The sequence below is a fragment of the Camelus bactrianus genome, chromosome 3 (genome assembly GCF_048773025.1).
Source record: "Camelus bactrianus isolate YW-2024 breed Bactrian camel chromosome 3, ASM4877302v1, whole genome shotgun sequence".
Taxonomy (NCBI): domain Eukaryota; kingdom Metazoa; phylum Chordata; class Mammalia; order Artiodactyla; family Camelidae; genus Camelus; species Camelus bactrianus.
The window spans coordinates 7,801,247-7,813,411 of record NC_133541.1 but is presented as its reverse complement, the minus strand read 5'-3'; positions in this window follow the sequence as shown (position 1 = coordinate 7,813,411).

Genomic DNA, 12,165 nt, shown 5'->3' with positions numbered 1-12,165 from the left:
AACAAAAGGAAAACCTCCCTCAAACACCCAATGCAACACCTTTTCTGGAGTGGCCTGTGTTCTCCAGACGGTTCCTGAGCAAGGTCCGCAGACACGGAAGCACAGCTTCGGGGAAGAAGAAAAATACCTTAAAGCCATTGCCATAGAATTTTTTTCCACTGGAACCTTGACACTAACAAATGGTACTGGGATAATCCCTAAAGGTGAACCCTAGGAAAGATGGATATGATGCATTTTACTGATGAATGATCTGCCTCTCAATGTGAATACGTTTCCTATTATTTACCCAGAAGAGAAGGAAACAGATGACTAGTGATGATTTTGTGAAAGGTGATGTGATAAGAAGGCGTGCTTGGAGCTGCACATCCTTGTGGTGTTTTCAGTGACTGCAAGTGCTCTGATAAGGAATTCGCAGAGTCAGCCTGAGTGCTGAGCCCTTGGTCCCCAAACACTCAGTAGCCTGGTCCTCCAGCCACAGAATGAAGGGATATAATGAGGCCACTTGGAACTCACTTAGCCAGTGCCACCTGAGGGCAGATCCCCTCTCTCCACGTGATCATGCAGACTCTGTCTGAAGAGCTGGGGATGTACTTAAGAAATATCCAATCCAATGCCAGTCAACTCAAAATTTCCAAAACCCGTGACTTCCTGCAAATTCCTCCTGTTGTTTCCAGGTCTATCTTTGGAACCACAGTCCATCTGCACTAACTTTTCATTAACTGAATTCCATATCTATATATTCCTGTTAAATATTTCCAGTCTCTCTTATTTCATATTAAAGGAGATCAATCATACATTTTTCGCTTGTGACAGGAAGATGTGAAGAAGGCTAGATGATACCTGTCCACACACAGTGGACTGCATGAGAAAATAGGAATCCTGTGCTTAGGGAACCTGAATCTTTTAAAATAGGCGATAAACATGCCTACTCTTTGCTTGGAGGGAGACTCTGTCTTTATTTTACTACACAGTAAGTAAGTATGTCCTGCCTTCCAACGCTGTTTGCTATACAGAACTTCTTGGAAAGATAGTCCAGAGTAAAATCACATACTGTCTGTTCACAAGACTCCCAGAAACTTGAGAAGCACACAGAGAACTGTCTCTCAACACCTTGGTTTAATTCTAATGCTGAAATGGATTTACCATTAATCAAAGATACATATTTATTCACTCAGCCTCCAAACAGCTTTCGTTTGCTTTAGTCACATTCTCTTTTCTCTGTTCACATCTATGAATATTAACAGTGAAAATCTGAAATATTTTATTTGCATTAAAAGTACAAATATGAACATTTCCTCCATACCAGTTAGATTTTATTGTTCAATCTTGATATTAACAGGTGTTGGTTTTAGTAGTCAGGAGAATGAGCAAAACAAGGCAGTTATGCTGGACCCCAAGAAAGAGGCCAACTGCTTAGCATTACTGAGTTATATGCCGAAGTTCCGGGAACAAGGGGTGACAAATTTAGGTGCAGAGCAGAATTTCCCAAACTTGAGTAATGTTTTCCTTTAAAGTTGAAACAAAATAGCAAGGGTGTGCAACCCCACTTTGCAAAAGACAAACTGAAGTATCAGAAGGCTTATTCTATGAAATAACCTTCAATACAGATTATCAATTTAGAAGAAAAGGTTTTCCTTAATCAAAAAAAAAAATCAAGATTCTCAATGAGATAAAAAATACAGCCTGATAAAGATTTTATCGAATTCTTGTGTCTGAGAAAATGTCTTTCACCCACAGAAACATATAAGCCACTATCATATTGTGATTTGTAAAAAGAAGTATGTATTTTGGTCTTTGTCCCCATTCCTGGCACAGAGCTCTGAAAACCCTTGGAATTTACATTCATAAAAATACCTTTCAACCACACCTGAGTTTAAGTCAACCAGGTGACTTTTGAAAAGCACCTAAGGCTGGAGCTGCTTACCAGGGGAACCAATCATGGGATTGGAGGGTTGGAACTTTCAGCCCCTCCAGTTTGACCTCCAGGGAGGGGAGAGGGGCTGAAGATTTAATCAACCATGCCTGTGTAATAAAGACTCCATAAAACCCCAAAAGGATGGGGTGCAGAGAGCTTCCAGGTTGGTGAGCATGTGGTTATTCTGGTAGAGCGGTGCACTTGGAGAGGGCACAGAAGTGCCACACTCTTTCCCCAGACCTTACCCTCTGCTCCTCTTCATCTGGCTGTTCCTGAGTATATCCTTTTATAATAAACCAATAATATAATAAGTAAAATATTTCTCTGAGTTCTGGAAGATGCTCTAGCACATTAATTGAACCCAAGATGAGGCTATGGGAACATCCCAACCACAGCCATTTGGTCAGAAGCCCAGGTCACAATCTGGCCTTTTGATTTGTATCTGAAATGGAGAGAAGTCTTTTAGGACTGAACCCTTAACCTGTGGAATCTGATGCTGTCTCTGGGTAGACAGTGTCAGAATTGAGTTGACTCTTACGATACCCAGCTGCTGTTGGAGAATTGCTTAGTGTAGGGAAAAAACCCACACATTAGAACTGGGTGCAGAATTGTAGCCACAACTTGAGAAAGTCTACAGAAAAGGAGTTCAGGAGTATTTTTTTTCCCTGATGGGCTTTGGAGTAACTCTGATTATACCTAAAACTAACGTGTGTCGTGTTTAACAGGCAGATTGGCACTTTAATGTAGCGAAAACTGTGACAGAAGGAAGAATGCATACAGCACATGGAAGTTTCAATCACTGTGTCTTACATGGTACATTCTGATTCTGGCCCTATCATGTTTGCGCAAGCCCAAATCCGAGCCTTTTGTTTTTGTTTCTGTTTTTTTCTTTTTCTTTTTTTTAAAGAAATGCCACTCAAAAGTAAGTATCAAAGATCTAATTAGAGGGGTCCACTCAGCCTCCTGCCACCCAGATCCTTTTGTTACTAAAATCACAAGATGAGTGGATGATGAAAGTTTTTAGAATTTCAAAAATATCCTTCCATAATAGCAAATAACTCACTTTCTATGCAAAATATGAGCTATCGGAAGTTTATTTCAAACTATCTCCACTTCATTCCCTTAATGTTTGCTTCCCAGTGGCAGTCGGCAAAGATTCTGATGATTGCTCTCCTACCCAGGGTGAAGATGGGATGTTGCCAAGCCTCACACAGCAAGGCGGGGAAGAGATGCTGCTTGGATTAGCTCTCCATCCCACCCGCCCGTGGCCCTGGGCCTGCCCGATGGCCTCCAGAAGTCTGGACATTGTCAGGAATGTCACGCATGGAGTTAGTGCAATGAATTATCCATTTATACCTCTTAGCCTCTGTATTCTGAGTTCGGAAGGGGAACCTGTTGTCATCCATTTACCTGGGAATGATTGTTATTCCCACGCTTGTCCTGGTTGTCATGGTACCCAGAGCTCACGGCAGCATCCAGATATGCAATAGCCTGCTCTCTGGTCCCCAGCTGCTCTGCCTGGGACAAAGTAATAGCTTATTTCCTGACTGACACCTGAAAACCTATTTATGATTTATTCTCTCACGACTCATCCTCTGAAAGAGCTTGTCATTATTGACAGGGCGGCGTTTGCCTTACAGTCTTCAAATAACTCACTCTGGAGCCACATCCTCCCGTGAGGCCCCCTGGGGCCCAGGTGATTGCGTGCCATTTCTCTTCGAGGGCCTTTTAACCCACACTATATTGGAAATGTAAATCATCCTCCAGGGGACACTGACATCTCTTTTGAGAGCTTCCTCACAGCTCAGGGATTGGAGTGTGGAGGAATCATCCAGAAAAAATAAAAAAGTTACCCATGGAATCTGATTTCCAGTCCAATGTCTCAGTCTACAGATTCTATCAATTATTCAGCATTTATTCATCTTCTACCATGTGACCGTTCCGAGTCTCGCGTGCCTCGTTACGTGCTGGACACCCACAGTTAGATGAGGTCTGGTGGCCTTTTACTCAACCGGAGTGTGTAAACAGCTCTTTTAGATCATTCCTAGAAGAGAATACTAGAATTCATTTTACCCAAAATAATTATATTACTTGACTGTTTTTATCAATTAAGAGTTAATCATAGCTAAAAAGAAATTTAATTCTTGAATTAAAAATTTTTCCATTTTCCCCAAATAACTGGTAGCACAAATTACCACTGAATGGCCAAATGAGTGGCTGCACTGATCCCAGATCCCAAGTCCAGTGGACCAACGCCTTCCCCCCACCCTCTAGACCCCCTTCCTTACACCCCCATCCCTTATACTTTGGCCATTATTTATTTCACAGTGGAACAGTACATGATTCAGAAAATCTCCTTGATACCATAGGAGGCAGCTTCTCTTGGGAGACGTGTAAAAGCCCGATTCGTTATATAGATTGTGGCAACTCTGAACACCCTTCAGGATATTTTTCAGGGATTCCAAGCCAGGCTCTTGTTTGAATAAAAAATTGCTGGCTTATGTGGGGAGCCTATCTCAACACGTGGCATTGATTCTGTCCTGTGAAGTTAAAGCCATCACTCATCCTGTCCTCCTTGGGCAAGAGACAATCACTTGATAAAGAGAATGGCCCGGCGTTATCAGGGGACAATGACCCAGGTTCGGCCACAATCACAAATGGACAAAGAGGTGATTTTCAGTATGTGTGGCATAACTGGTTTCATGACCATCTAGTTTTATGAAAAGAAAATGTTACAATTTTGAATTTGTGAAAAAACTTTATGACATTATTCATACTGTGAAAATATTCGGAGAGAGAGAGAGATTGAGGTTGATTTAGCTTACAGTAATTAACTCCCCAGTACAATGCAAAATTTTATTGATTGTGATTATAACCAGCTTCTTATGTGTAAACATTTTGATTTCATGTGTCTCTGTGCCTTGCTCTTAAAACGTCTGTTCTTTGATGGATGATTCCTTTCAAACAAACTAAGATACTCACATCTTTTTCCTGCACAGTGACACTTCTAAACACTCCAGTGTTGCTGAGGACATGAATCACTATGACTGATTTCTTCTCATCCTCCGTGAGCACGGCATCCTGCTTTCTTTACTGAATTACCGATCCACTTGCCACGTTGTAAGTGCCTTGCGGGTGAACCAGTCCCCAGTCTCCTAGTGCTGAGATGCACCACCGCTGGTCAGATCTAAGCACTCTGGAAGACAGAAAACACAAAATAAAAATGTATGAGTCAATAACACCTACCAGAGACCATGCCAGGAGATCAGCTGTGTCACTCATCAATTTACCGCCCCTCTCCTCCAAACACCCTCTCATCATCTTGCTCTGTGACAAAATAACCAGCAACACTGAGGACTCCTCCTTTCCCAACCAGGAAGATGTTAGACTGTCAGGAGACGGGCTGCTGGGGGGGCACTGCGTGAGAAAAGGCGACTTTTTTCTTGACGCTAAAGTACGTCCCTACTTGCTTGTTTCAAGGCTGCCAAAGCTATGTCCTCAGTGCTCGCCCTCTAGCAAGTTTGCTGTGATCCCAGGAATCCTGACCTTCACGTCCCCAGTCACTGTGGACCAGCTCACATAGGGGCTGGCATCTACTGGGCTGTGTCCACACCTCCAACAGGGTCCCAAGCGGACAGTGGGGAAAAAGGAGGAGGGAGAGAGAAAAAGAACCTGAGAGCTGTTCAGGTGGAAAACTGCTGGTCACCAGGAGGCTGGTCTGGGAGCCGGTTTGGTGATGAACTAGTACTGGATGTGTTAAGTAAATGTGGCATCAGGATCCTTCCGTCTTGACTGTTGTGAGTAATGCTGCAATGAACGTAGGAGCACGGATGTTTTTGAGATCCTGATTGCAATTCTTTTAGATATTCATCTAAAAGTGGGATTGTTGGGTCATTTGTTTGTTCTGTTTTTATTTTTTTGAGGGAACATCACACTGTTTTCCTCAGTGGCTGCACCGTTTTACATTGACACCAACAGTGCGCAAGGGCTTTAATTTCTCCACATCTTCACCAATACTATTTTTTTTTTTTTTTGGAGAATAGCCATTCTGACAGGTGTGGGGTGATATTTCATTGTGGTTTTGATTGACATTTCCTGATGATTAGCGACAATGAGTACCTTGCACATACTTGTTGGCCATTTGTATGTCTTCTTTGGAGAAATGGATATTCCAGTCCTTCGCCCTTTTCTGACTGGGTTTGTGGGTTTGTGTTTGTTTTCTTGCTATTGAGTTATAGGAGTCTCTTATTTATTTTAGGTATTATCACCAACAGACAGACGACTTGCAAATATTTTCTCCCATTCTGTAGGCTGCCTTTTCATTCTGTTGTTTCCTTTGCTGTGCAGAAGCTTTTCAGTTTAATTCGTCCCACTTGTCTGTTTTTGTTTTTGCTGCCCTTGCCTTTGGTTTCACATCCAAGAAATCAACCTAAATGTCTACTGATGGATTAATGGATTAAAAAAACATAAAATATACATACAACGAAATGTTATTCAGCCTTTAAAAAAGGAGATCTTGCCACACACAGCAACATGGCTAAACTTGGAGGACATTATGCTAAGTGAAATAAGCCAGTCACAGAAAGACAAACACTGTGTGAGTCCACTTACCTGAGGTGCCTACAGTGGTCACACTTACAGAAGCAGAGAGTGGGATGGTGCTTGCCAGGGGCTGGGTGCAGAGGGCAATGGGGAGTTGCTGTTCATGGGTGCAAAGTTTCTATTATGCAAGAGGGATAAAGTCGAAAGATCTGATGCACAGTATTGTGCCTGTAGTAAATAATACAACATTGTGCACTTACAATTTTGTTCAAAGAGTAAATCTCACGTTAAATGTTCTCACCACAATAAAAAATAAAACAAACAAAACAAACACAAAGAAGCAGGAGGGAATTTTGGAGGCGATGAAGATGTTATTGTTTTGATTGTAGTGGGTTTTGCAGGTGTATAGGTATGTCGGGGTTAACTGAATTGTATGCTTTAAATACGTGTAGTTGCTTGAATACCAGTTGTACCTCCACAAAGCTATTTACAAAACAAAGATTTCCCGGGGTCACTCTCTCCGATCCAGTTCAAAATACAGAAAGAAAAGGTTGACCTCTAAACTGATTTATGGTTTAATATTACCTAATTTAAGTTAAAAATTCCATGGAACATTTTAAATGTCACTATTTACAATAAAGTGTCCTATTTTAACAAATTAAATTTAATTCTATTGGCCTGGAGACCTTTCAGTCTAAATCGGCATTTTGAGCTCTATAGTTGAGATCTAACCAGTCTCTAATATTAAAAAGCTTCTGGCATTTTCTAAGTGATTTGTGCAGATTGTTTTCTCAAATATCTTTATACAACATCTAGGGGGCTGGATAAGCCACGGCACATGGCTGGCAATGCTAGCAGTTCAGCTCCGTAGATCAGTGAGTGGTACGGTTGTTATTTACACAGACTGTTGAATGTATTAAACCAATTGTCATAGCGACTCAGTCAGTGCTGTTTTATGTCAGGACCCAGGGTCAGCCACTAAGGATGGAGTGGAGCTGAAACTGAAAGGAGGCTGATAATGAAACAAAAACATCGATTAGACATTGGCTGATAATTAGAGTCAAGCACTCTCTCTCTCTCACACACACACACACACACACACGCACACACACACACACAACACTCAAGTCTGCTGCATCTGAAACAAGCCCAGGGCTGGCCTGTCAGTGGACCCAGGGTGATCTGCCCTGGGGTAGCCCACCAAAGGCGTGCACATCCTCATGGCACCAGACCTCCAAAGTTATACTCCCTGCCTATCTGCCCGGCACCAAGATCAGCTGGGGATTACCTTACTGCTTTGCCGCTGTTACTGAATAGACAACTCACAGCTCTGCAGTTCAGATTTGTCGCACACGTCAAGCACTTCAATTCAAAATCAAGGTCACATATTCATATACACAAAGGAGTGACCCAAAAACAAACCTGGTCTGTAACTCATTGGAAATAATAACGAAGACAGAAAAAAGAAATGAAACCACTCCAGCACGTATTCTTTTCTGAAAATACCTCCACAAATGTAAATTTCTTATCTTTATGAAACTGCATTTTCGTTTCTTTCATCCTGCCTCTCTCCTGAACCCCCGATTTGCTGTCTTTTCAGTCATTTGGAAACTAATTTCTTTCCACATGAACAATTAGGAATTTCATAGAGTTCTGTGAATTAAACCTTCATATCCTGCATAGGGTTTTGCTTTCTCTTCTGTGGGCTGTCAGATCGCTTGAGATGGAATCTTCCCCCTAGCTCCTTTGTGCAGCTGCCCCATTAATTTCCTTTTCACCATCTGCAGTCAAGACCTTCCTCTCGTTTTAATGCAGGAACACAGGTAACACCCACGGATGAAACAGGTTCTCCCTTCAACATATGGTGAGTTCTTCATCACTGTCAAGGGATGCTTCTTAATTCTTCTTAAAACAAACTTCTCTTCATGTTTTCTGTACAAACTAAATAGTACTATAGTTCGCTCCCCAAGTAAACCATTTATCACCACAACAATGTTTCCAAACAGGATCAGGTATCTTTCCTGATGCTTCTCATTTGCAATTAGTGTCTACATGTTCTACAGCGTCGTTATATATTCTCGCTCCATATTGCGGCCATTTCCCAGCCGCTCCTCGGAATTGGATGTGTACGCCTACCCGCTCTCCCACACGCCCCCCCCCCGCCGGCGGCGCCCCGTGTGCAGGAGGAGCGCCCACACCCGGTGCCCGTCCCCACGACTCAGGCACGTCTCCGCGGGGCCTCCGGAAGAAAGCCCTGGGAAGAACAGAGGAAGCCCCGACAGCCGGAAAACACACGGTGAATGCACGCATCCTTCATGGTAATGTTAAATAGAGCATAATTCCAGAGAGAAAATACTCCACAAGAAAAACACTAGCGAAAGGCCAAGACAAGCACGTCTTACGTCAATCGACGCAGTTACTCCAATATTAAAATCAACTAGGTAGTGGGTGTGTTGACTTTAAAGAGCAATTCTGCACAGATGCCCTGACTCAGACCCAAGAATTGCTCTGAGTCTGCCTGACTTTATTGTTTCAATGATACAAGCCCTCCAGCTGCATCTTCAGCGCCTTCGGTCCTCTCCCAGGTGGAGACAACGGGGACCCCCCGCCCCCTCTCCCGCCCCTGCTCTGTGCTTCCTACGCGCCCGCCGCTCCGGCCCCTCGAGGCAAGCTGTGGCCCCTCACCGAGCCTTCTCCTCACTGGTGAAGTAGGAAAAGCAATGCCAACTTAAATGGGTTCTTACGAGAATTTAGTAAGACACTATATTGAAAATATGTATAGTGGATGGATAATCACAAACCCAGTAACTTTTAGTTCCTGTTTTCTTTTCTTTGACTCCTTCCTTTGTCCCCCTTTTTCTCTCCTCAGTCTTTAAAACTTGTCTTTCGTTCCTTTCAGCTCCCCTCTGACGCCCCTCAACTCCCTTCCTTCCCTAATCATCCTCTCCCCCGTGCTTCTCTCCTGCCTGATGACGGTACACTATTGGCCACGGAAGTTCACACATGGGTAAGGGAAACTTGCTGCTAAACCTCAATTTCTTGACCCTAAACCTTGAGATCATCATTCTAACTTCTGGAGTGGCAACCAGGAAGGCGCATGTTTAAAAAGAAACCCTAGAGATACCAGTATAACTGGGGGGAAACACTGCTGTCATCGGCAACATAAAACGCTCAGGAAAGGGCTTCCCAGTGTTGGCTGCACATCAGAATCACTGGGGGGTGTTTAAAAACCCCGCTGTCCATTCACACACCAGAGCAAATAAATTGGAGTCCTTCAGCGAGGGGTCCATGAACAGAAGTTTTATAGGGAAACCCAACACACAGCAGTTGTGAAATATTTGTACGATTTTAACAAAGACTTTAGTGATTCTCACACAGATTACAGTTTGGGAAACACTGATTTAAAGTGACAGATTTTATACATCGTATAAATAATATAAACACCTCCTATAAATAATAGCGGGTGTTCAATACACTCAGATATTATGAAATAAGCTGTTGCTATTTTAAAATAATAAACTATTTTAAGATAGTTTTAGACTAACAGAAAAGTTGCAAAGACAGTCGAGAGGGTTCTGTGCACCCCAACCCAGCCTCGCACATTCCCGACATCCCATATGTGATACGTTCATCTCAGCTAACAAACCTCGATCAATGGATGATTCTTAACTCAAGTTAATAGGGCGATTTGTCACATATCCTTAAATATGTCTTAGCTTTGTTTCTTTTAAAATTTTTAAGTACCACTCAAACTTAAAATCAAACTCATCACATCCATTTTGGGTATATTATGTAAGATTTTCACACTCAGAATGCCAAGGTTATTAGGTTAATCGTGTGATTAATGCATAATGATCAAATGGTATGGCACATGATTAAACGTGTTGAGATGAAGAAAGAAAACATTGCTTTTCATTATTTTTGTTCTTGTATAAATTGTCTCCTTATCTTCCCTTTATTTTTTAACCTTAGGGGAAGTTAAAAAGTGGTGCTTTATGTTTTGGGGATCTTGTGGACTGAAGACGGTGTAGGGTAGCTGCTTTTGGTTTCAACCTTATTATGGCCACATGTCGACCATCCAGCCCAGAGATAATGAGCTGCCGACGTCTCTGTGGGCTGATGGGCAAGGCTTTCTTCTCTTTGATAAATGACTTAACTTGCTGTCCTGTCTGCCCTGTCACAGAACCTTGTTTCTTTTGTCCTTTGGAAAAAATAATTTAAACTTTGTTCTTTTCCTCTGATCCCTAGCCCAGGAATATTTAATGTCCAAGAGCACAGGGCTAGAATCAGGTGGATGGAGAGGCATTTGGAAGTCAGAGTAAGGAAAGAAAGAAGGAGAGGGAGACAGTGGGGAGGGAAGACAGAGAGAGAAACAGAGGGAATTCTATTTACTCTAAATGTATTGCTAATAATGAAACTGAGATCAACACGCTATTAAATACCAAAGCACAGGTTTCCCAATGAAAACCACCAAACTTTTTTTTTATAAGAATTTACCTCTCAAGACATACAAAATACAACCTCTGCCCTTAATAACCGTCTCTGCAGCTGGAAGTCAATGACAGCGCTCATTTTATTAATAAGATAAGTAAAGCTTCCATTCATATCCTAAGCGTATGATCCTTTGCAAAACTGTGTTATCTAGGAGCAGAGACAAGATGTGCAGAATTTTTAATGTTTCTGTTCATGTGGGTCTTTTTCTTTGGTCACTCTTACCTTGAGAAACCAAAGAACAAAGCATTCAAAATTTAAGAATGTAATTTGAGTCTTGTGTCCAAGGGGAGGGAGATAAAAAGAAACACCGTGTCCTTAGAACGCAGGGCTCAAGGCTCTGTGGGTAAAATCAACTAAGGTGCAAATTGTGGGATAACGAGGCTGCTGGGAAGTGGCACTAGAGTTTGCAACGATTAAAGAGCCTGAGTTGGGTTTTATTTAGGGACGGTATTTGCCACATAACTGAGCATAAGCAGTTATCAGAAAATAAAACTAATAGAAATATTTAATAGAACATAGACTGTGCAGAATGACTGCATTTACCCACACGTATGTGGGAACACCCTCTGGTGTTTCTGTAAATTTGCACGTGTGTTCATGTGCACATCTATAATTACACTGTATCATCAGGCAGAAAACCTCGCAATTGTTAAGGTGGTAAATAATCATTTTTTTCTCAGGAGAGGGCATTGAATGTGATGCTTTTTTCTTTGTGTTCTGTATTTTTAAACTTTATGTCATATGCCTGTGATACTTCCATGCTGGGCAAAATAAGCATCGTTTTCATTTTCTCAGTTATTTTTCTTTGATTCATTTATCTATTTTCAGGCACATGGGTGACACTGCCATTCAAATATGAGCTAGGAAACATGGCTGGTTATTTAAGGTTAAAATAGAACCAAGAAATGGGGCATCCTTCCAGATCCGTGAGTCAGCAGGTTGTCACAGGTGATTAATTCTCAAAGAGAAAGCCACATTCATTGTGTGGATGCAAATGATCTATGACATTTAAATTTTAAATATGAATAATGATAACCACAGCAAAACGAAAATTAAACTGGTTTAGAACCGTCCTACATTCAATGAAAGCAAAAGCACACATGAGATGAGCTCTGAAAATGAGAAGGTACACCGGCGAGATGTTGTGCATAACGAAGTGCTCTTAGAGTAGGCATGTTGAGCCAAATCCTCCGTGCAATCAGACAATGGTAATT